Source organism: Canis aureus, chromosome 9 (assembly GCF_053574225.1).
Source record: "Canis aureus isolate CA01 chromosome 9, VMU_Caureus_v.1.0, whole genome shotgun sequence".
NCBI classification, from domain to species: Eukaryota; Metazoa; Chordata; class Mammalia; order Carnivora; family Canidae; genus Canis; species Canis aureus.
Window position 1 is genome coordinate 16,260,517 of NC_135619.1, and position 26,190 is coordinate 16,286,706.

The 26,190-nt window shown below is 42.8% G+C and overlaps 2 long non-coding RNA genes across 12 annotated transcripts; one reads left to right on the plus strand and one right to left on the minus strand.

The window, feature by feature from the left end:
* Positions 1–7,154: 7,154 nt before the first annotated feature.
* On the minus strand, positions 7,155–15,679 carry LOC144320434 (uncharacterized). Its single transcript, XR_013385999.1, has 3 exons — positions 15,284–15,679; positions 14,802–15,055; positions 7,155–7,607 (listed from the first exon to the last, which is right to left on the minus strand). It is a non-coding gene; the product is annotated as an uncharacterized LOC144320434 (long non-coding RNA).
* LOC144320432 (uncharacterized) lies at positions 14,639–21,203 on the plus strand. Of its 11 annotated transcripts, none has more exons than XR_013385990.1 (5): positions 14,639–15,048; positions 15,170–15,563; positions 18,262–18,372; positions 18,471–18,581; positions 20,969–21,203. It is a non-coding gene; the product is annotated as an uncharacterized LOC144320432 (long non-coding RNA). The 11 variants fall into 11 exon arrangements; XR_013385996.1 differs by having other exon boundaries at positions 14,640–15,048; positions 18,474–18,581; XR_013385986.1 differs by having other exon boundaries at positions 14,641–15,048; positions 15,170–15,653.
* Positions 21,204–26,190: the final 4,987 nt, after the last annotated feature.

Consider the following 26,190-nt stretch of genomic DNA (forward strand, 5'->3'; position numbering starts at 1 on the left):
TAGAACTAGGGGATCCAACTCAAGAGATAGAGGAAAGTTCCAGGGTGATGGTGAGGAAAACATGGAGCAGTCCTGGAGAGCCACCAGTCCTGATGGGGGTGGGGGTACAGGAGCCTCAAGGAGGGCTTTCTCTCTCAAGAAAAAAAATAATAATGTTTGCACATAGATCAAGATGTGATTAACAGTTATGTAAAAAAAAGCTCTGTATAGATAGCCAAGCAACTAAGCAGATTAAAACAAAAATAAATCAAGTATTAACTCCAGGAGCAAAGGGTTAGATAAAATAGGAAGAATAATCCTAGTATAATATATGGCTCAGCCCTAATGATACTTATATACTTATAAAAATGTGATCACTGAATATTCATTTAATCTATATTACCAAACAGTGTTAAGAACATATTTGGAGAAAGGGAGGAAGAGAAGAGTGAGAGACATGAAGGACACAAATGTAAGAAACCAAATCATTATCTTACACAGTGGAAGTCAATGTGTAATATCTAAACCCAAAAAACTAAAAATAGCATTATAAGCTTGTTATTAAGAAAGTTTTAAGATTTAGAAGTAGTAGTCTCTAGGGTAGAATCAAGTGGGGGTAGGATGAACACAGCCAATATTTCTTGACGTAAGAGTTGTAGTACTCTTTTGACTTTTTCAATTACATATATTACTTCAGTTAAAAAAACTTTTTTTAAAAAAAAAGACTTCAGGGTTTTTTGTTTTGTTTTGTTTTTGTTTTTAGATTTTTATGTATTTATTCATGATAGAGAGGGGTGAGGGGCAGAGACCCAGGCAGAGGGAGAAGCAGGCTCCACACCGGGAGCCCAATGCAGGACTCAATCCCAGGACTCCAGGATCACACCCTGGACCAAAGGCAGGTGCCAAACCACTGAACCACCCAGGGATCCCCCAACTTCAGTTATTTTTTATTTGAGAGAGACACAGAGTAGAGCGAGAGAGAGAAGCAGACTCCCTGATGAGCATAGAGCCTGAGCCCAACATCGGTCTCCATAACCCTGGGATCATGACCTGAGCCGAAGGCAGACACTTAACTGACTGAGCCACCCCGGTGCCCTCGCAGAAAAAACTTTTAAGAGTTTAGTCTAGGGGTGCCTGGGTGGCTCAGTCAGTTAAGCATCCAAATCTTGGTTTTGGCTCAGGTCATGATCTCAGGGTCCTGGGATTAAGCCCTGTGTGGGGCTCTGTGCTCAGTGCAGAGTTGGCTTGTCCCTCTTCCTCTCCTCTCTCTATCTCTAAAATATTTTATTTTTTTAAAATAGTTTGGTCTGAAGGCTCTTTTCTTCCCCCTCTTTGGATCAATGCAGAAAAAGGGAAAAAAGAAAAAAGCATGTTATAGAAATTATTAGTATGAGACCATATTAATAATGATATCTATTGTGTGCATAGAAAAAAATGCAAAATGACACACATCAAGGTGTTAACAGTGATCATCTCTAAGTGGTAGAACGACAATTTTTCTTCTTTTTAAATTTTATTTTATCTATATTTTATTCTATCTTAATATATTTAATAACATTTAACAAGGATCATATATTGCCTCCATAAAGAAGAAAAACTAATAAAACCTTTAAAATTAAAAAGAGAAAGAAAAGAAGAAGAATGGAACAAAGGAGCCAGGGGAGTAGGTTTGAGTTCAGAAATCAGGCCCTACTTCTTCCTAGGTTTTTCTAACATTAGGCATGTTTTTATCCTTTTGGGGCTTTAGATTCCTCAGTTGTAAAATGGGGATCCTGTTATCTGCTCTGTCTCCCTAGAGAGGTTATTGCAAAAAGTGTGCAAAGCTGCCCAGTTGCAAAGCATGTGTTAAACAATAGACGTGGTAAGGGCCATAGGAAGAACATGCATAATAAGGAACTCTTTGTACTTCACGCAATTCTTGATGGCATCACTGCCCCCGTTTCCTAGAGATGTGCATTCACTCAGAGCTTCCTCAGCCCGACTCAGGGAAATCCCTAGGAAGCTCCTTTCTGAAAGGAGCTAGAGGATGAAATTCAAAGACACCTTCTTTGGGCTCTTCCTCCTTCCTTTACCTTCAGGGGAAGCCTTGCTAAATCAGATCCTCTCTCCCCACCCGTATTCAGAAACCTTCCATTTACCAGAATGCACTGAGTTGCCCCTCATTCCCCATTGGGCCCATTCCCCCAACCACTCCCACTCCTGTTCCCACCTGGACCCATCCTAGCTGGACACTGCCACACTGGCATTTTGCACAGGGCCTCAGAGACAGACTCAAAGGCATGTTCCTCCTAAGATCTCTACCAGGATAAGACATCTTAGTCCTGAAGACATTCCCCTCAGAACTGGGTTGCTTTGAATGGCCCAGGACCAGGATCCAGACTACAAGGGTGGAGGTGAGTATATTTAACAATTCATTTCTATCCAAAGCCTTGGAAGTCAGGCAGTAGCCCTCCAGACAAACTGTAAGGCCTGAACCACCAACCTGTGCTCTGACTTGATGTTGACCATTAAATCCGTTTGCCCTGCATTGACACCAAGAAATGCTCTAAAAAGAATCCTGAACTAGGAGTTGTTAGAGAATCCAATCCCCAGTTTTATCTCTACCTCTGACTAGCCATGAGATCTTGGTGAGTCATTAACCTGAGTCTCTGTTTCCTTATCTATACAATGAGACAATGACCACCTGCGTTCACAGCTTCTACCATCTTTATTTATTGTTTCTAGAGTTGCCTCTTAATCCACTTTCCCATTTTGCTTTTCCTCCTGTCTTTGTAGCTATCAGCCCTTTTGCCCTGTATCCAGGATGTAAGGTCAACATGCCCCTGAGGAAAAGGGGAGCAGAGCTGACTCTACCTCCCAGTCTCCCGGACACCAAGGCTCTGTGCTTCCCCCATGGGGTCCTTTCTTAGGCAGCTCTCCTCAAATAGCAAGCTACCTGGAAGTAAGAGTCACTGAACATATGGAAGACACCCAGGAGCTATCACGGGGCCCTTGATAGAATAATGAGATTTTCCGGGGAATCTCAAGGACCCTCTCTTTACATAGGAAAGATCACAGAGAGCTGTTTTGATTTTTAAAATAAAATTAAAAAATTAAAAAATAAATAAAAAAAATAAAATTTAGTCCTCAAACTGTTAAAGTTACAAACTTAAACATCTAGGCCTTCCTTAAACTTTTTTTTTTTTAAGATTTTATTTATTTATTCATGAGAGACACAGGCAGAGGGAGAAGCAGGCTCCATGCAGGGAACCCGATGTGGGACTCTATCCCAGGTCTCCAGGATCACGCCCTGGGCTGAAAGCGGCGCTAAACTGCTGAGCCATCCAGGGATCCCCAGCCTTTCTTAAACTTTTAAGTTCAATTTAGAGATATTATTAATCTTTATAAATAAAGCAAATGTTAATCACATTTAAGAGGTTTTTAATTAATGTTTGATTCCAGTTATAAATTCAGTTTATGAAACTCACTCAAACATTTAAAAACATGTTTATATTATATTTAATATGTAAATGGTATAATTTTATTATTTAAATTATAAATACATTTGATATTTATATATCACATATAATAAATATGATATATTCAATCTTTTATAAGTATATCAGTTGTCTAAAAATCTTTAATAGCTCTAATAAAATAAACTTTAAAGTATGACAGATCTTACGGTCTCTCAAGTATGCCAATATTGGTAGTAATTTTAGAATGTCTTTTAATTTAAAATTACAAAATTAAATCAATTTCTTAATTACATATTTAAAATGGTCAAAAAATGACATTACTCTAATGGGCAATTTTCCTTAAATATTGTAAATACTTAAAATACCAAATGTATACAAATTAACAAAACTATTATGAGTTTGATGATTCTCTTAAACATTTCTACATTTACTTATAAATCTTTGGAAGATTAAAAATGCTGGAGCACCAGGGTGGCTCAGCTGGTTAAGCATCTGCCTTCAGCTCAGGCCATGATCCTGGAGTCTAGGGATTGAGCCCTACATTGGGATTGAGCCCCACATTGGGCTCCCTGCTCAGCAAGAGCCTGCTTCTCCCTCTCCCTCTGCTGCTTCCTCTCTCTCTCTCTTAAATAAATAAGAATCTTTTTAGAAAATGCTAACCCAAAGTCCAGTATTTACATTATGGTTCACTTTCAGTGCTGTACATTCTATTGGCTAGTTAATACAAACGAATAGTGACACTGTAACATAAACTATAGACTTGGTGAGAACATGATCTATCAGAGCAGGTTCATCAATTTTAACAAATGTACCGCTCTGCTGGGGGATGTTGATAATGATGGAGGCATTATGTGGACATTATGTGATGGACAGGGCATCCGCAGGCAATCTCTGTACCTACCCTTCAATTTTGCTGCTCTAAAACCTGACATAAAACTGCTCTAACAAATTAAGTCTTCATTTTTTAAAAAGTTGCTTTCCCTCTAAGAAACAATGTCAGCTTAAGTAGCCCAGGCTCTCCTCCCAGGCAATTTGGGGGGTGCTGTCTCAGCTGGAATAGGTTTGCTAACAACCAGAGGCCACTGGTGGTGACCCCACAAACCCAGGCCTCCATCCCACTGTCATGTCAGAGAGTGTCTCTGAGTTGCCTTGTCCCACAGCCTACCTCCCCCAGATCCAGGTAACTTCTTACCTGATTCCCTTCTCTCCTAGTTTGCCATGTGCTTTATTTCAACCAACCTATCTACTGATCCATTCTATCTTGAACTTTTTTCTTATTCATTTTTTCAGCGCCACAGCTCTTACAGATATTTCAGTGTCACCCCATAGAATTCCTCAGTTTTGTCCAACTCTGTTTTCCCAGGTCCAAGTTCATGCCACTGACAGATGGAAGAAGGTGGCATAGGTAAAACATATTTAAATTTCTGAATGGCTTTCACTCCCTCCTCTCCATAAGGACAGGAAACAGAGAATGTATCACTGTCTCTGCCCTCTCTCTCCAGAGTCGGGGCATCACTGTCATTTCTCATCCACCTGATCTCAGGCTTCTGGTAGAGTCCTGCCAGCCCACTGGGTCCAGGTACCCCAGGGTCAGTTCACAAGCAGGCTAAAGAGTTTGGCAAGAGATTTTGTTTCTTTCTTTCTCTCTCTCTCTCTCTCTCTCATATGCACGTGCATCCACACACACATACATATACACATGTGTGTGCACACCAACACTCTTCTATACAACTGACTCTCTGTGGCCCTGAGCATAGGCTCGTAATCATGCCCATCAACTCCCCTGAGGCTGGGGAATTCCAAACCGAAATCCCTAAGCAGGCCACACTAATTCTATCACATCCTTCAGCTGTGACAACCAAGAGGCCTAACCTATTTCCTTTTTGGTCTTTTTTTGTAGTGCTCCTATTTGAATACCAAGTAAGTTTTTGCACCAGGGCACACAAGTTGAATGACTAGTTTAGAACAGACCATTTTCAAGGTGAGGGGACTAACTCAGTAAAATTGATGCAGCAAGTCTCCCTCTTCTGACCAAGAGGGGACCTTGGTGCAGATGTGTGGTACAGTGAAAAGACACTGGACATAAAGTCGGACAAGTTGGTCTGTAATCCAATTTCTGCTACAAATGGTGCACCTTGGGTCCAACCTGTATGAGTCCTGGTTCCTTCATGTGACATCACTGACATAGCCACAGGGTAACTGACAAGGATATTTCCAAGATCAAATTTTAAACATGTAAAACACTTGAATCTTTTCTTCAGTTGGCTACCAGGATTCTGACATGCTCCTGGTTTTTCTCCTGCCCCACTGGCTGGTCCACCTCAGTCTTTGCTGGTTCCTCCTCATCTCCCCAGCCTCTAAAGATTGGGTCCAATCCTTGAACTTCTGCTCTCCATCTCTATTTACCCCCTCAGTGATCTTATCCAGTCACATGGTTTTTAATATCATCTGTAGGCTGATGATTTTCACATTCGTCTCTCCAGCCCAGAACTCTTCCCTAAACTCCAGATTCATATTTCTACCTGCATACTTACCATCTCAGCTTGGGTGACAAATAGGCATCTCCAACTATCCCTTCCAACCCTACTCTCCTGTGGTCTTTCTTTGTTCAGTAAATGGCAATTCCATCCTTCCAGTTGATAGGATCCAAAATTAAGTAGGCACCCATGACTCATCTTTTTCATATCTCCTACCCATTCCATCAGCAGATCCTGGAGTTCTAACTTCAAAAGATATCCTGAAACAGATTGTTTTTCATCACCTCAACTGCTACCACCCTAATGCAAACCAACAGCATATCTCACCTGAATTCTTGCTACAGTTTCCTTTTTTTTTTTTTTAATTTTTGGGGGTTCTTTTGTTTGTTTGTTTGTTTGTTTGTTTGTTTTTTGTTGTTGTTTGTTTGTTTTTGCTATAGTTTCCTAAGTAGCCTTCTCGTTTCTGGCCTTGCCCCTTCCACCTTTTTCAGTCTCTTTTCAACACAGTAAACAGTGATCTTGTTAAAATATAAATTAGATCATGTCATTCCTCTTCACAAAACTGTCCAATTTCTACCCAACACATTCAGAGGAATCACTGTAATATATCACTTACTAAAATATGGGGCACCTGGGTGGTTCATTTACTTAAGCGTCTGACTCTTGGTTTCAGCCCAGGTCCTGATCTCAAGGTTGTGGATGGAGCCCCACACTGGGCTCTGTGCTCAGTGAGGAGTCTGCTTTGGATTCTCTCTCCCTCTGCCCACCCCCTTGCACTGTCACACTGCACACTCTCTGTCTCTAAAATAAATAAATATATCTTTAAAAAAATAAATAAAATATAGGGATCAAACCAATGCCTGCTTCATAGCGTTATTGTGAGGATTAGAAGTCACCATATGTAAAGCACTTAAAACTGATACTCACTGAGTGTTTACTGCATAGCAAGCACCACCCTACACACTTTATATACAAACTCTATCAGCTTATCAATTCTCATAAGAATTCTGAGGTGTGTACTCTTACTATTCCAATTGTACAGCTGAGGCAATTGCATTACAGAGAGGTTAAATAACTCTCCCAAGGTTACCCAGATAGTGGTGTCAGAACTGGGCTTCCACTCTAGGCAGTGGGCCTCCAAAGCCTGTGTTTTCACTACCCTGCATAATCAGTAAGGCTTCTTCTGTGATATACTCTTTATTTTATTCTTTTTTTTTCCTTTTTTAAGATTTCACTTCAAGTACTCTATACCCAACATGGGGCTTGAACTCACAATACCAAGACCAGGAATCATACAGTCCACCAATTGAGCCAGTCGGCACTCCAGGGCCATACTCTTTAAATGTTGAACAGTATCCCATCATATGGCGGGACCATTAATTTACTTAACCAATTCCTCACTTATGTCCTCTGATCATTCCAGAGCTTCTCACTTAAGCTAGTAAATTCATTTATTTGACAAACATTATATTGAATGACAATATCCTAGGCACTGAGGACACAGCAGTGAATAAACAGAAAATGGACACAAAACTGTCATCACAAAGCTTCCATTTTTTAGAAGTACTTTTTATAATGCAAACGTCACCAGAGGCCCGATTTGCTTCTTGACTAATGGTCCTTCTCTGCTGAGGCGATCAGACTCAACTTGATTCATCTGACACATCTCTTGGGCAAGGCACTCAGCTAACTTCTGTGAGAGGAACAAAAATGATTCAGACGTGGACCTCGCTCCTAGGAGGTTATACATTAACAATGTGCCTGAGTATCTCTAGGAAGCAGTTCGTGTAGAACTTGTTTCTGGGTCTATCTTACGCCTTTTTCATTTGCTACCTGTCACTAAACTTCTCAGCTCCCCAAGGGGGAAGAACATGGTTTCCTTTTTCTCTCCCCACAGAGCCTAGAAGAATTCTTTGAAATCTTGGCATCACGTATTTATGGAATACCAAGTTCTGGAAAGATCCTCAAAACACTATTTGGCCACAGATTTGATTCCCCCCTTATTCTGCCCTTATTTAGATCACAGGAACTTAGTCCATCAACAGACAGAAGAAGAAAAGAATTAAGACCATGAGCCACATTTTATAATTATAAATATTTTAATTGTTCTCTCCCTGACTACTTTTAACCATCTAGCATGGGGATGGAGGGACCCTGACAATCAACTGAATGCTCACTTCAAAATACAAAAGATTAATAATCTCACACACATACACGTACACATACACAAACACACACACACACACACATACACAATGCACACACGTGTACACAAAATTCCTGCTTAAAATCCTTCAGTGAGAAAAAAAAAACAAAACCCTTCAGTAATTTCCCATAACTCTTAAGGAAAAAACAGACAAATCCTCAGCAAGGCCTCCAATGTACAAGGCCCCAAGTGACCTGGCTGTTCCTGGCCTCACAGGGTACCCTAAGTGCTCTTGGTTTCTGTGTGCCGGCCTCAGGGCCTGGCTGTGGTTCTCCAAATAAGCCTTCTCCATTCTGTCACAGGGCTTTTGCATGTGCAGTTCTTTCTTCCTAAGAAAGCATTTTTTTCTCCAACTTTCAGATTCAACTATCATTACTTCCCTGGGCAAGGTTTCACTAGCTCAGGCCTCCAGACTCCACTTGGCATCATACCTTCTCAAAGCATCAGTACCTCTCTGTCAGGCTCCTATTCTTCAGTTCATTTGACCCAGTCGTCATTTTACTTGTTTTTTTTTTAATTTTTTTAATTAATTTTTAAAATTTATTTATGATAGTTACACACAGAGAGAGAGAGAGAGGCAGAGACACAGGCAGAGGGAGAAGCAGGCTCCATGCACCGGGAGCCCGATGTGGGACTCGATCCCGGGACTCCAGGATCGCGCCCTGGGCCAAAGGCAGGCGCTAAACCACTGCGCCACCCAGGGATCCCCTCGTTTTACTTGTATATGTGAAAATACATCATTAATGTGTCTTTCTCCTCCACTAAATTCTATGCTTCGTAAGTGCAAGAACCATTTCTGGTTTTGCTCATCTTTGTATATCCAGAGCTGAGCACAGTACTGGAAACCTTAAAAAGTGATCATTCATTCAACAAATACATAATGAGCAAGTTCTGAATGCCCAGTCTTATTCTATGTGCTTGGAATATAACAGTAAACAAACCCAAATCCCGGCCTTTCTGGAACTTATATTCTGGTTTTGGAGAAGAGAGAGTAAGCAAACAAGATGATTTCAAGGGCCTAATTGTTATCAAGATAAAGGGATAGGATATGACCACTGGGGATGGGGTAGGATACTATTTCAGACAATGATCAGGGAAGGCCTCTATCAAGAGGCAGCACATGAGGAGAGTGTGGAGTATTTTGAAGGGGGGCTGGATTTTCAGTGCAAAAATTGGGATAGTCCCAGGAAAATCAGAACAATTGACTGATCACCCCAGCACAGGATGCTGCTGAGAGCCTGGCTGCCAGCCTTCGGCCACTTACCCAAAAATACGTTTCTCTCACATCTTTTAAATGTCTTTTTCAGAAATATTCACTTTTTGAGAAACTATTACAGCTTAGAACTTGATAAATACTTTGTAATGATGAGGAAGCTTCCCAGGAATCCACCCCCACTCAGCTTAGGAATGATCTTGGCTTTGAGATTCCCAGACACACCAGGCCCCCTCTTGCAATCCTCCAGCTCTCGGAGGTCCATATTTGGACTTCCATTTGGGTGAAATCCACCCACAAGGAAAAGCTCATTTCCTCCCTCCCTCTGGCTCACACTCCCAGCCTGGAACCTTCCCCTACAATATTCCTTGGCAGACTCCTTCTTCACTCCCTCCTGGCTGGCTATGCTTCCAGCAAGTTGCACCCAATAGCAAATTACGTGTAAATAAACTACAGAGTGGCAGACCCCTGCCCAGTGGTATTCCCACTCCTTTGGACCCCAACAATGTGTGGCTGCCCCCTTGGCACAGGTGCTAATTCTTCCCCCATTCTAATTGCTCTAAACTACCTCTTTAGTGGATTTCAGAACAGTTCACTGGATAATCTTATTTTTTGTTATGTGTCCAATCAAATTCCTATGCCACCATTAAGAGTTTCTCTTTTTCTGTTACCCTACATCCCATCTTCCCTCTCCCTGGCCTTCTCCCCTTGCCTCCCCACCTCCTCCAACTAAGCTGACTGTCTGACTGCTCCAGAACGAAACTTACAGGGTTCTAGTCCTCACTCTCCTCTCACCAACTGTATGGACAACATTATCATTTGCCTCATTGGGATGTTTGGAGGATAAAAGAGCTAAAATGTAAAAGAGTTTTACATTATCTAGAAGAGTAGTACACATGGATGTGAACTGAACAAATGAAATGTTGGTTCTTACTACTGACCCTAAGATCTAAGGGCCCTTGGTGCCTTGGCCAGAGAGTAAGTGGCTGCATTCTATGATTTTATTTGAAAAGACAAAATATCCTTCTGCCCAAATGCCTCCCTCCCAACTTTAGAATCTTTACAACTAGCATCTGTATTTAACAAAACACAGTGGCAGGAGGGGAAACATTCTAACAACTATCCTATTCTTTTCCTAGAAGAGTTTATCAGATTTAATGGAAGAAGAATACCAAAGACTATAGCTGGATGGTAAGGAGAGAGAATGTGGCTTGTGTAGAAGAGAAGGTCAAAGGGGGGACACCATAAGGAGTTGGGACTACAGGGGCACCGGGTTTTGAGAGGATGAGAAAAGCTGAGGCAGAGGGCATACAGAAATGAAGGGTGTGGAGACGAGAGATACAAAGACAAAATTCATCTAGGTTGATGGAACCAAGTAGTTTTCTAAACCAACACTCGTTTCCTCCCCAGCTCTGCCCTAATCAAGACTGGGCTGCTTACTGCCGGCCTCCTGGTCAAGAGAAAAGAGCCTGGATTTCCAAGCCACCATAAGCTTGGAGAAAACTCCAGGTCTACCATTTACTGATTGACAAAGTTAATTGACCTTTCTAAACCCGCTCTGTAAAAACAACAATAACAAAAAGCCTCTTAAACAGTAAAGTTGTGAGGATTCAATACAGGAAAGCCTGTGCAATGCCAGCTTCATGTTAGCTCCTGGGAGGCACTCAAATCATTTAGCTTCCTCAGGGGATCCCTGGGTGGCGCAGCGGTTTGGCGCCTGCCTTTGGCCCAGGGCGCGATCCTGGAGACCCGGGATCGAATCCCACGTCAGGCTCCCGGTGCATGGAGCCTGCTTCTCCCTCCTCCTGTGTCTCTGCCTCTTTCTCTCTCTCTATGTCTATCATGAATAAATAAATAAATCTTTAAAAAAAAAAAAAAAAAAAGCTTCCTCTAACTATCACCCCAGTGCAGGCCGTAGGCCCACCCTGTCAGCATTCTCAGCACAAATTCAATCCCTAACCTCTTGCACGTTTTCATGTCTGGTTTTTGCATGTGATTTATTGCATATAAATCGATTCAACAAAACCTTTGTAAAACGCCAAGCACTAAACTGAGTGCTAGGGATACAAAAGGATCAAGTCCCACTTGCTCCCTCCCCACCAAAACTTGTAGTCCTATAGTGGACACTGCTGATTAAATATGTAGTTCCCACAGTAATGAGCACACCAGTAAGAGAAATGCAAAGGCTGTCAGAACACATATAGTTCTCATATCATATAATAAATGCATACATAAAATCCATGTCACTTATGTTGTGTCATGACTCAGCAATCACAGACATCTGCAATAGAAATCTGCACAGATATCACAGTGGAGCCGACTTTTATGTTGGAAGTACTTCCAAAGTTGGCACAGAACAGAAAACTACATAAGCAATCACCTTTAATAAAAAAAAAAAAAAACATATTACCAATAAAATACAGTACACATGATTTTTATATACAACCATGCATAGTTATATATGTAAATATGTAAAAATCTATATTAATAAAGATAATTTAATAAAGTATAAATATGTAAAATATAAGTTTATAAACTTTTATTATATAGAAGAAACCAAAAATTGAATTAGATTGCAAAAATCAATGTTCTTCATGTAAAAACTTTTGGTAAAAATGCATGTTAATTATTTTTTTTAAGATTTTTATTTTGGAGGGGCGCCTGGGTGGCTCAGTGGGTTAAGGTCTGCCTTTGGCTTAGGACATGATCCCAATGTCCTGGAATGGAGCCCTGAGTCAGGCTCTCTGCTCAATGGGGAGTCTGCTTCTCCCTCCCCTGTTCTTGTACTCTTTCTCTCTCTCTCTCTCTCTCTCTCTCGCTCTCGCTCTCTTTCTCCCTCCTTGTCAAATAAATAAATAAAATATTTTTTAAAAAAGTATTTTTAAGTAATTTCTACACCCAACATGGGTTTTGAACTTAGAACCCCGATCAAGAGTCACATGCTGTACCAACTAAGCCAGCTAGGTGCCCCCAAAATGCATATTTATTTCTGATAAATAAAGCCCTAAAGGGCCAGGATACAGCTCAACCCAAAGCACATTCACACTCTTCCAACACCTTGGGCTTTTCTCAGAAAATGTACAGAAAGGCAATGGACTTAGGAAATCATCCTTTGATTCTTGAAGGATCCAGTTGCTTTTATAGACTAATAGAAAGCTAGTCTCCAAAACTTATTAGCCTCATATCCTTAGACATATGATAGGATCATAAAATCTCTAGGTTTTAAGAGAACTTAAAGATCACTAGTCCAACCTCTCATTTAGATGTTTCAGTTCTTCCCCAAGGGATCAAATGACCTCTACTTAGATCATTCCAGTGGCTAGAAACCACCCATTTCACCTAAGAACACCTCCAGCAATAAGTAATCTAAACATATAATTATTTCAAAAATTTAATACACCAAAATAATGTGCTGTATCAGGATCTTCCTGGCATTGCTTCACTTTAAAAATATTATGAAGAAATTACTCTGCAATATCCTTAGTATGTAAAAAGATCATACAAACTGATAAATCGCTAAGATCTCAATAAATAAAAATATAAACAGATAATCACAACATTTGTATTAAAAAGGTTCAGTCTAGGGGTGCATGGGTGGCTCAGTCAGTTAGGCATCTGACTCTTGGTTGTGGCTCAGGTCAGGATCTCAGGGTCCTGGAATCAAGCCCTTTATTGGGCTTCGTGCTCAATAGGGAGTCTCCTTGAGACTTTCCCTTTCCCTCTGCCCTCTCCTCACCCCTACCCCTGCTTGCTCTCTCTCTCTCTCTCTCTAAATTAAATAAATAAATCTTTAAAATAAATAAAAAGGTTCAGTCTAGCTCATTTAATAGGCAAAAAAATTTTCACATCTTAATCCACTAAATAACAGAGGTTATGAAAATTATAATATGCAGTACTAGCGAAGGAACAATGAAACGCACTTAGAAACTAGTAGAAAAACTGTAGATTGCTACCAATTTTATGTATTTCAATTCAACTATACTTATTTGTCAAAGAATAAAGACTAAGAGCACCTGAGGGTTTTGTTTTTTTTTTTTCTAAATCACAGCTGAGTCTACTAATTTACCAGCCAAGGGAGCACACACTGCTGGAAACCTTTGCAGACTAGTACCCTAAAGAGGGAAACGTCAAGATTTTGTTTTAAGTACTAGGAAGGAGGAATGCCTGATGGTTATTCTTATCAAGCGCTGAAAACTAGCAGCCTGGAGAGGTAGTAGGTTTAAAGAAGTCTCATTACTCATTGGTCAGAAGAGTCTTCAGTCAGCTCCGGAAATGGGGAAAGAGTGTCCCTTAAGGTTCAAGGTCCTTTATTAGCCTCACCTGGGAAGAAACATAACTTTTGGTTTTAATATTTCTGAGGCAAGTTTTGCTGTAAACGAAATTTTTCTTTGTAGCCAGTCCCTAACACTGTACATTAACCAACTCCATGCTGGGCTCTGGCAATACAGTAGTAAAAGCAGAGCTAGTCCCTACACTCATGGAAATTGCCACTGGCCAACGTGATCTCAACATGAAAATGTTTATTTGACCTAAAAATTCCATTTCAGGAAACCCATGCTAAGGAGATAATAAATAAAGTGATCAAATATTTAAACACAAAGATATTCATTGGAGTATTGCTCAATCAAAAAATGGAAGCAACCTAAACTTCCAACAATGTTGGAAAAATACAATATATTCACAGAAGTGACTATAAAGGTTTAATGACATGGGAGAATGTGTATGATATAACATTAAGCAAGGTAAATAATATAACATAGACTGTGGTCTCAATTATATTAAAAATAATTTTTAAAGTACCTAGGAAGAAATCTATCTGAAACGCTGATGTTATTGATACAGATATATATATAGATATAGATATATATGTTGATTATAAAAGGATTTTTTTCAGGGCGCCTGGGTGACTCAGTCAGTTAAGCATCTGACTCTTGGTTTTGGCTCAGGTCAGGATCTCAGGGTCCTGGGATTGAGCCCCACTTTGTCAGCCTCCCCACTCAGTAGGGAGTCTGCTTGTCTCCAGGCTGTCCCCCTACTCTCTCTCAAATAAATCTTTTTTTTTAAGGGTTTTCTTTCTCTTTAGCTTCTTAGTTTTCTACAAAATCATGTATTAATTTTATAATCTGGAAAGAGTTTGGCAAACCAGGTACCCCCTCCAAAACAAAGTAGGCACACTGAAGAGTGCTCTCCAAATGGCTCAGCTCTGTTTCCAGTCAAGATCCCGTAACCTAGTGCTCTGTGTCTAAAGGTAGAATTTCCATGAGAATTAACTCATTTCTGTTCCTACTGACTCTATAGAAACTGTGTTTACCCAAGATGAGCAAACAAGAGTGACACAGACTTTTCTGAAGTGGACAATGTCTCTCACTTCCCACCCCTGATACTGTAGGACCAAGGAAAAGAAACCCGCCTCTCGTTTCGAGGGCCACGGTAGTTAAGGAAACGCCAAACACATTCTCAACTCGAACCTCATGGCAACCCGAAATGAGAAGACGCTGAGGGGTGGCATTCACACTGCCCAGAGTCACTGGCGATGACCGAAGCCCCGGGGTTCAGACGCAGGCCCCTGTCCACTGCACCAGCAGCAGGAGGACCCTCGTCCATGGCAGGGATCCAGGGACGCCCCGTGGTGTATCTGGGGAGGACCGGCCTGTTCCTCGGCGAACACCGGTCTTGCTGTGAGCTCAGCTGTGTCCCTTCGAAGCCTACCAAAAGGTAACAGCTGTGTAGACAGTGGGACGATTTCACACATATTAATAAAAACTCTCCCTCCCCCTGGGCCCTCCACCCGCATCCCCCCGGGACCCTTTTCTCTCTCTTCAACTTGTCTTCCCAGAATGGAAGATGCTGGTAAAATAGGCTATGCCAGCACTGAAGGTATTCATCCAGGAGCTAAGTACTTCTACCTACACGTCACAGCGAAGTGTTTTCTTGCCAACAGACGAAATACCTAAACATGCGCTTTGGTTTCCTCGGCGGTCAAACGCGCCGAACAGCGCCTGCCCTTCCTGCGCTTCCCGGGTCACAGGGGTGTTCAGGGACCGGCGGAAGCAGGGAGGGGGCGGCTGCCGGGCTACAGACGGCTCTTCACTCGGGTAAGGGGCTGGGAAAAGCAGCCCCGGAGGCCGGGCCTCGGGCTTCAGTGGACCCGCAGGAGCCGGGAGAGGCCGAGCCCTGCGCCACGCGGACCCAACGCGATCCGGCCGCCCCGGCCTCGCCGAAGCTCCCAGGTGCCGTCGCTGCGGATCGAAGATCACAGCCCCGCAGCGGCCATAAAGCAGTAAAGGAGATCAAAATCCGCACCAGCGGCCAGCCTGGGGGTGAAGTCCTCTGCGGGCGCGGGGCGGCGGGGGGCGGGGGGCGGGGCGCGGGCGCGGGGGGCGGGCGCAGGGGGCGGGGCGCGGGGGGGCGGGGCGCGGGCGCAGGGGCGGGGCGCGGGGGGGCGGGCGCAGGGGGCGGGCGCAGGGGGCGGGCGCAGGGGGCGGGGGGCGGGGCGCGCGCGCAGCTCTGCGCGAACAACTAAACAAGCGCGCGGGAGGGGGGGAGGGAGAGGGCGGGGGCGGGGGCGCGGGCTGGGCCCCCACGCCCGGCCCGAGCCGCCCGGCTCGCAGCGCACGTAGCGAGAGCGTGAGTCAGCGCGCTCGGCCGCACCCCGAAGCCCAGGCAGGGCTCCCTGGAGCCGCGCCGGCCGCCGGCACGTCCCTCCGCTCCGCTGGGCCGGCCGATGGGCCGAGAGGCTGTCGGCGGCGCGAGGGCCCGGGAGGCAGCGGGCGGGCCAGCCGCGCGGCTGTGGGGCTCGCCTGCCCGCGGCGGAGGCCTCCGGCGCCGCCGCCCCCCGCCCCCCGCCCCGTGGGCGCCGGCCAGCCAGCCCGGAAGCACGGGCGGCCGGGGGAGGGGGAGGGGGAGGGGGCGGGGAGGACGGGGCTCGGCCGGCGGTGCAGCCCCCGCGGGAGCTCGACCTCCGTGTCCCCGTGTGCTTTGCTGCGAGCCGCACATCGCCTGCTCACGTTTGGCGCGACTCGGCAGTTCCCCCGCCGGGCGGTGGGGCCCAGCTGCGGGGTGCGTGCCCGGGCGGCCGGGGGGGGGGGCCGGGGGGGGGCGAATAAGTGGAGGAGGGGGAAGTCCCTTATCAACCTCATCTCGCAGGCAGCGGGGGCCTAGTGGAGGCGGCCTGCATTTCCTCAAATCTGCACCTGTTTAGTTACAACCACCAACTTTATAAGAGGAAATTGCCTACGTGCCTGACGGCTGAAGGACAGAATTAGAAGTACTCTTGACTAAACGTGTGAACACAGCAGTGCCTCCTGTTCAGCCCTAGACCTACGGGGTTGCAAGGCTGGGCCTCCTGAGGGCAGAAAAAATTCAAGTCCTCCTTTACCCTTCGTGGAAAATATTCTTTCCCAAACTAGGGCACGCTGCGGCGCCTTTTTATGTATCCGCGATGCGCCTTTGTCACTCTGAAAGCCTGTGCCCAGGGGTAGCCGGGTTGGGGGGAGGGGGGCGGGAGAAGAACGCAAAGGAAGGGAGAGATTGGGACAGGGGAAGAGGAAATGTGAACTAGGGAAGGAGCACTGAACGGAGAGCAAAGTGATCAACAATATCGTAGAGCCCCTCATGGAGGTGAGCCTGGGCACGGGACTGCAAAATAAGTGGCTCCCCATGGCGCCTACTCCTAAGGGTTTACATTTGAGAAGGAAAGTCAACCAAGTAGAGGGAAACCTAAGGGAGAATTCGTACAGTGGTTCACCACCCAGACTCAGGAGCCTGGCCGTCCAAGTTCCCATGCCAGCTCTGCAGCTTAATGCAAAGCCAATGATTGCCCTCGACCCCCTTCATTTTCCTTGTTTGAAAAATGAGAATGGAAAACAATACTTTTTTTAGGACTCTTCAAAGAACTAAGTACATTAATACAAGCAAAGCACTTGAACGATGCCCTGAATTCACTAGGGACTCAATAAATACTGTTTAAAAAATGAATGAAGGAGACACAGGCAGGGCCCAGGACAGCCAGGCAGATTCTGTGCTGCATAACTCCAGGAGGCACATACACATGGATGTGAATGGAATTTCCCAGAGTTGTGCCCTGTGGTAGCCCGGAGTAGATCTATTTTACTACTGTCCATAATAGGAAAAAATGGAAAATTGAAATGCATTTATTTATAAATGTACATTACCATGGAGTAATATTAGAGCCATTAAAAGGAATAAATTACATCTATGTGTATCAAAACGGATAAATCTCAAAAAATATATTGATTGAAAAAGTTGCAAAATGATGCACACAAGCATGCCATTTATATAAAGCATGCATACACAAAGATCCATACATTTTATATTTATATGGTTTTTTTTAATACTGGAAGAATACACACCAAATTTAAAGGTATCTCTGGATTAGAGGAGGAAGAATTAGGATTTGACATGGTAGTCATTAGGGATTTAGCTTATTCCATATTATACTAACTGTCGCAAAGAATGATGTACGTATATATCATGAAGTCTCATGTTTTTGTAAAGTAGAGATATACAAAATAGAATCAGAAGCAAATATGCCAATACTGGCCAATTCAGGGTTGCAAGAATATGAGTGATCTTTACTTTTTCATTTGTACTTTGTATGTTCAAGTTAAAAATAATTACGACCTTGCAATACAAGTGCTATCAGAGTTATAAAAGGGGTGGGCCTGGAGAGTGTGTCTTGTTGGGTGAACCTAGGCCTGCATGCCCAGAACCTTGGGTCACAAAAGAGGAAAGTCCTGGCTTCCCAGGACCCCTCTGTTCTGACTACACCCTTCGAAAGCCTGTGCCCGAGGGTACAGGAATAGGGGCAGGAATAGGGCCAGGGCCAGTCAGTGGTCTGGGCTGGGGCTTCCCTGAGCCTGGTGTTGCGGGTACCTACCCTTTGTATGTTCCTCTTTCAATCCTTAGCCTCCCTAAAATATGGCATCCTAGTGCCTGCCGGGAAAGCACCTGGTGATGGTGGAACCCCTGAGAGAGGGCGCTGTCCTCCACAAATATGCCACCTACAATATTGAAAATGTAAGTGAGCTATTAATGTCACACAGCAAGTGAGTAGTCAAGGTGGAAATGGAAAGCATATCTAACTCCCATCTGTGAATGCCTGCTCTTCTCCCCAGCAGAGGCTGAGGTGTAACCCTCTCTGGAAGCAGCTCCAGGTAGAGGTCAAGATTCCAAGCTTTGCAGACACTCAAATCTAGGCTCAAGTTTGCCAACGATTATGATTTGGGGCAAGTTACTCAATTTCTCTGAGCCTCGGTTTTCTCTTTTCTGAAATGTGAATAACGATGCGGGGAGGGGTGGGGGATACAGAATGGGAGCCCTCAGTCAGTTGTGGCTAGGTGAGGATCGGGAAAAGAAGTCTTTTGATAACAGAGACTGTTTGGGGCACTGTTGGGGATTTACCCCAAAGATACAAATGCAATGAAACGCCGGGACACCTGCACCCCGATGTTTCTAGCAGCAATGGCCACGATAGCCAAACTGTGGAAGGAGCCTCGGTGTCCAACGAAAGATGAATGGATAAAGAAGATGTGGTTTATGTATACAATGGAATATTACTCAGCTATTAGAAATGACAAATACCCACCATTTGCTTCAACGTGGATGGAACTGGAGGGTATTATGCTGAGTGAAGTAAGTCAGTCGGAGAAGGACAAACATTATATGTTCTCATTCATTTGGGGAATATAAATAATAGTGGAAGGGAGAAGAAATGTGTGGGAAATATCAGAAAGGGAGACAGAACGTAAAGACTGCTAACTCTGGGAAACGAACTAGGGGTGGTAGAAGGGGAGGAGGGCGGGGGGTGGGAGTGAATGGGTGACGGGCACTGGGTGTTATTCTGTATGTTAGTAAATTGAACACCAATAAAAAAAAATAAATAAAAATAAAAAATAAAAAAATAATAAAAAAAAAACAAAAGTGATGGATAAGAAAAATAAAATTATGACTAATGTTCAAAAAAAAAAAAAAACAGAGACTGTTTTAAAGACATTCTTATCCGATAGCTGTCCTTTACCCTAGTAAAGGGTTAAATGTCTGTAGAAAAAGGATAAAAGCCTTTGCCTCAGTCACGTGGGACTGAACTTGATATTGACATTCTAAGAGAGTTTTAGGCCTAGGAACAGTTGTTTGAAGAAAGCCCATTCACCCCCCCTTACAGAACCCGTTTGTTGTTGTTGTTGTTTTTTTCCTTAATAGCCAGAATTATCCATTCAAAGCCCCCAACTCAACTGGATGCTCTTACGTATAAAAAAATCACTTGGACACCAGTGCCTTCTAAAGGAAGCTGGAGGAACTTGTGATTAAATGAAACACATGAAGAATTCCTTTTTCTCCCTTGGTTGCTTTCTCTCCCTGGCACTCATAAACAAACGTGTCTAAGGGATTTTTAATTCTGTCATGGCTGGAAATCCGTGATTTAAGCCTGATTCTCAGCTGCTCCTTTAGAACGGGTTGCACAAAATGTTGTTCAGTCCAACCAGCCCTGGGGAGGGGTAAACACGTACCGTGGGATGGTGGGACGTGCAGAACGTCAGGGGAGCAGAACCAAGCAGAGCTAAGCATGTGCTGTGACTAATAAAGGAGACCTAGGGTGTGGCTGTCATGAAAGAAGTCACCTCCCCCACAGGGCCCCAGTACCTAAGAAAGTTGGGGAAAACAACGATTGATTCCCAGGCAGTATTTACTCAGCTAGGGTGAATGTAGCTTTAGTTATCATATTCATGCTTTTCCAAGCTGCCCTCCTGCGTTTGTTCAGGAAGGGGGTGCTGCCACAGGAAGTCTAAATGATCTCTTTTGGGGAAGCCCCGTATCTAAGAGGCCAGCAGCCCAGCCCACAGCAAGACAGAAAAGCCTCTGCCCTCAGCAGCCCCGGCCTGAGCAGAGATGGCCAGGCATTTCCCCAGGCATTCCAGCCCAACACCCCTCCCTTTCTTGTTACCAGGGTTGGGCTGGGTATGTAGGAAGCCTCCTGGCACAGGGCATCATCATTGGCATGAGTAACCTTTCCTCTGGGTTCCAGGACAGCACTGGCCCCTTCACCAAATGCAGTTTGTAGTATTTTCCAGAGCATTGGTGGTGAGGATAGCATTTTTTGTTTGTTTGTTTTGTTGTTTTGCTTTGTTTTGTTTTCTGCTGGTACAGAAGTAACACATGTCAGTTGCAAAAGAGAAACCTAAATGAAATAGAAATATATGAAGCAGGAAATATCACCACCCCTGTACTGGGTAGAAGAGTGTTCCCCTGCCCAAATTCATGTCTCTCTAGAATCTGTGGAAGTGACCTGCGCATGGGTTATTGAAGATGTAATTAAGAAGTTATACTAGTTATACTAGGAGCACTAGGAGCACCTAGGTGGCTCAGTGGTTAAGCCTCTGACTCTTGGTTTCAGCTCAGGTCATGATCTCAGGGTCATGAGATCAAGCTCTGCATTGGGCTCCATGCTTAGAAAGGAGTCTGCTTGGGATTCAGTCTCTCCCTTTCCCTCTGCCCCTCCCCACTCCCTTCTCTCTCTAAAAATAAATAAATAAATAAATCTTTTTTAAAAAAAGAAGAAGACGAAATCATACTGGATTAGGGTGGACCTTAAATATAATGACTGGTGTTCTCATAGAATAGGAAATTTGGACACACAACAAGAAGGCCATGTGATGACAAAGACAGAGACTTTGGAGACAGGACTGCATGCAAACCAAGGAACACCAAGGATGGCTGACCACCACCAGAAGTTAGGAAGAGACAAGGAAAGATCTTTCCCAAGAGCCGTTAGAGAGAATACAATCCTGCTGACCTTGATTTTGGACTTCTGGGCTCCGGAATTATGAGACAATAAATTTCTGTTGTTCTAAGCCAGCCAGTTTGTGGTACTCTGTTATGGCAGCTCTGGGAAACTGACCCAACCCTAAAACTCACCACACCCAGAGATAAACAATATTATTTTTTTAATGTATGTCTTTTGATTCTTTCTTTAGTCAAATGCCTCTTATGAACTATATGGCCAGTCTTCCTCCGGGAAAATTTCAGCTATGCCTCTCCTACTTGACTTCAGGCATCCTCTGCTTTTTCAAATAACTAAGCAGCTGAGAGAATACTGAGGAATATCCCTGGACACCTCCCACCATACCCCTAAACTCAGAGCCCAAGGCCCTAAAAAGTCCCTGATGTCACCTCCAAATGACTATATAAGACATTCTGAGAAGGACTGTCCTAGCTGATCTGACTGGCAGACTCAGCCAGCAGGTCCTGTATACCAATCACACTCTCTACCTCTGTGTTCCAGGACAATGAGAACCCTCAGCCATGGAACCCTTTTTGCCCAAACCCTCCCCCAGTTCCCAAAGAAGAAAATTGACTAAAGACTCAATTTCTTTACCTGGACAGATCACCAGCATCTCAGCTGTAGTTGTCATATAGTAGCCATGAGCCCAGTCACCCATATTAGGAAACCCAAGGAAAAGGTTTGGCTCCTCTTCTCCTTTTCCTTATTCCAACCATCCTCCCAAAATCTAAGCAAATGTCAAGTTCTGAAAACCTTCCCTGTGTAACATTTCATAAATCCATCCTCTTTTTATACCTACCCTAGCTGAGGCTTCAGATCAAGGTCAACATCAACAGTGATGAATCATGTATCCTTGATATGATATAATGTGATGAAAGGGGTTAATAATAACGTGATGAAAATGGCACAATTCACCTCTGTGATCTTCCTCCCCAAAACCAAACCCCATCTCATTGTTAGGAGAAACATCAGACATACCCAAGTTGAGAGACATTCTATAAAACACCCAAATAGTACTCAAAACTGTCAAGGTCAGGGGCCTGGATGGCACAGTCAATTAAGCATCTGACACTTGGTTTCAGCTCAGGTTGTAATCTCAGGGTGCCTGAGATCAATTAAGCCCTGCTGCATCAGGGATCCATGCTCAGTGCAGAGTCTGTTTAAGAGTCTCTCTCTTCCTCTCCCTCTGCCCCTCCCCCCACCCAGTTGTTCACTCTAACTAAATAAATCTTTCTAAAAACGGTCAAAGTCATCAAAAACAAAGAAAGTTTGAGAAACTGTAATAGCCAAAAGGAGTCTAAGGAGTCATGATGGTTAAATATAATAGGGTATCCTGGATAGATCCTGGAACAGAAAAAAAAAGGACATTATATAAACACTAATGAAATCTGATCTTTAGTTAAGAATAATGGGTCAATGTTGGCTTATTAATTGTAACAAATGTGCCACATGAATGAATATAAGATGTTAACAGTAGGGGAAACTAGGTGTGGCAGTATATGGGAATTCTCTATGCTATCTTTGTAATTTTTCTGTAAGTCTAAAACCAGGCTAAAAAAATTAAGTTTATTTAAAAAAAGAAAAGGAAACCGTGTGCACAGAGCAAGAACCTGGCTGTGAATGAGGGTGAGGGTGTGGATGAAGATGAGGATGAGTAATCTGGAGTATTACATCCCCTCCTGGCCTGAAAAATCAAAACAGCATTAACTCAACTCCTACCTCCCAAACACCAACAAGGATGTCTAGAATTCAAAGAATTCATGGCTCTTCCAACAAAAGATATTTCAGAAAAGTAAGAACAAACAACACACAGTACTCACTATATTAAAATTCACAATGATATGGTCCTAAATTTTTCTTACGACTATATTTACCACGACCTATCCTGCATAAATCCCATGTTTTAGTCAAACTGTTCTAGAATGGCAGTTCCCAAACTTTGCTGTGCATCAAAATCACCTAGCAGACTTATTAAACAGATTTCTGATTCCACCCATAGAGTTTTTTATTCATTAGGTCTGGAGTAGGACCTGAGATTTTTCATTTCTAACTAGTTTCTGGGTGATGTTGATGCTGCTGCTCTGGGGACTATAGCTGGAGAACGACTGGTATAGAATTATCTTCCTTATCTACATACTTCTTTTCCTTCTTATCTCTGTGCCTTTGCACATTTAGAGTCCTATCTGGAAGGAAGACAATCAACATATTTAGTACCAGACATGCCAATAGATTCTTAGGCTACAACAGTCATTTCTAGCCTCTTGAAAATTACATTCTAGTAGTCAGACAGGCAATCAATCAATCAATAAGAGAATTATAGTCTATGGAGAGTGTTCTGAGGAAATAAACAGGGTTACATGACAACTAAGAGTAGGAGGTATATGAACATTTCTTGGGTACCTGGTCCCACCCATTCTCCCCATTTCCCATGCTTACCCTATCATGAATTTTCCAGCAATGTTTAGTGGGTGGGATTGACCCATCCATAGCTCCAAAAGTGAACCCTACCTGGCTTAAAACAATTAACACAGCAATCTTCCTGTCCCCAGTGGTGCGATAGATGCTATGGTGCGCAGTTTAGATGTTCTTTTCCAGGCAGCACACACATCCCCTGGATGCTGTATTGACTGCTAAGGCACACAGTTGCCCCTATTCTCCAGAGAATTATCCTGGCTTGACAGGAGCTGGGGGTAGCCCTCAGACAATAACTGACTGATCTATAGGCACAAAAAGCTACATGACTCCTGAGTTGTGGTTTATGCTCCTTCTGTGCATCAAGTCAAGGCTAGAATTGACCTGAGATTTCTTAACTCTTCAGAATGTTTCCCTTCCTTATCTTGTTCTACTCACAAATGTGTCTTCCTTCCTTCTCTCCTTGTTTATTTTCTTTCCCTTTTCTTTCTTTCTTCCTTCTTTCCATCCTTTCTTTCCTTTTATAGTCACCACGCTGCATATTAGGTCTTTAGAACTTATTTACCTTATAACTGAAAGTTTGTACACCCTGGCCAACACTGTCCCATGTCTCCCACCTCTCAGCCCCAGGTAACCATTCTACTTCCTGTTTCTATGAGTTTGACCTACTTAGATTCCATGTGTAAGTGAGATCATGCAGTGTCTTTCTCTATCAGGTTTGTCTCCTTTAGTATAATGTCCTCCAGTATCATCCATGTTGTCACAAATGGCAAAATGTCCTTTTTAAATTTTTTAATGTAACTTTTAGAGATTTTGTTTAAGTAATCTCTATATTCAACATGGGGCTCAAACCCACAACCCCGAGATCAAGAGTTGCACACTCCACCAACTGAGCAAACAGGTGCCCCTGGGTGTCCTTCATTTTTGAGACTGAGTAATACTCCATATTTTCTTTATCCATTCATCCATTGACAGATATGTGGAATGTCTCCATATGTTGGCTACTTGAATAATGCTGCAATGAACATGCGAGTGTAGATATCTTTTCAAGATAGTAATTTCATTCCTTCTGGATATATATACCCAGAAGTAAGATTGCTAGATTATACAGTAGTTCTATTTTTAATTTTTTGAGGAGCCTCCATAGAGTTTTCCATAATGGCTATACAAATTTACATTCTCACCAACAATGTATAAATGTTCCTTTTTCTCCACATGCCCACCAACACTTATATTTTGACTCTTTTATAACAGGCATCCTAATAGGTGCAATATATATCATTGTGGTTTTGATTTGCATTTCCATGAGTAGGGATGCTGAGCATCTTTTCGTGTACCTGTTGGCCATTTGTATGTCTTTTGGTAAAATGTCTATTCAGATCCTTTGACCATTTTTTTAATCAGGTTTTTGGTTTTTCTGCTGCTGAGTTGTTTGAATTTCTTACATATTTTGCATATTAACCCCTTACCAGATAATATGATTTGCAATGTCTTTTCCCATTCTGTAAGTTCCTTTTCATTGTGTTAATTAATTTTGCTGTGCAGACACTTTTTAGATTGATGTTGTCCCACTTACTTTTGTTGACTGTACTTTTGGTGTCAAATCCAAAAAAAATATCATTGCCAAGATCAATGCCAAGGGCTTTTCCCTCATGTTTTCTTCTAGGAGTTTTATACTTTCAGGTCTCACATTAAAGTTTTTAACCAGTCTAAGTTAATTTTTCTAATGGTGGAGGGTCCAATTTCATTCTTTTGCTTGTACATAATCAGTTTTCACAACATGATTAATTGAAGAGACTATCCTTTCCACATTGTATATTCTTGGCACCTTTGTTGAAGATCAGTTGACTATGTGTGAGTGGGTTTATTTCTGGGCTTTTGATTCTGTTCCATTAATCTATGTGTTTTTATGCCAGTACCATGCTGTTTTGATTAGTGTAACTTCTAACATAAGTTGAAATCAGGAAATATGATGTCTCCAGCTTCGTTTTTCTTGCCCAAGATTACTTTATAGCTATTTTGATTTATCATTTCATATAAATTTTATTATTTTTTTCCTATTTCTGTGAAAAATGCCATTAGAATTTTTGATACGAATTACACTGAATCAGGGTGCCTGGGTAGTTCAGTTGGTAAAGCGGCTGCCTTTGGCTCAAGTCATGATCCCAGGGTCCTGAGATCTAGCCCCTTGTCAGGCTCCCATCTCAGAGGGTAGCTTGCTTCTCCCTCATCTCTCCATTTGTGCTCTCTCTTGCTCTCAAATAAATAAGATCTTAAAAAAAAAAAAAAAAAGGAATTACACTGAATCTGTAGACCACTTTGGGTAGTATGGACATTATAATAATATTGATACTTCCAATCCATGAAAATGGGATAACTTCCCATTGTTTGTGTCTTCTTTGACTTCTTTCATCAATGTTTTATAGTTTTTAGTATAAAGATCTTTCACCCTCTTGGTTAAACATATTCCTAAGTATGTTGTTCTTTTTGATGTTATTATAAACAGGATTGTCCTCTTGTCTTTTTCAGATAGCTCATTGTTGCTGTTTAGAAATGCAATTGATTTTTGTATGTTTTTATATCCTGCTACTTTACTAAATTTATTAGTTTTAATAGTATCTTGATGGAGTCTTTAGGGTTTTCTG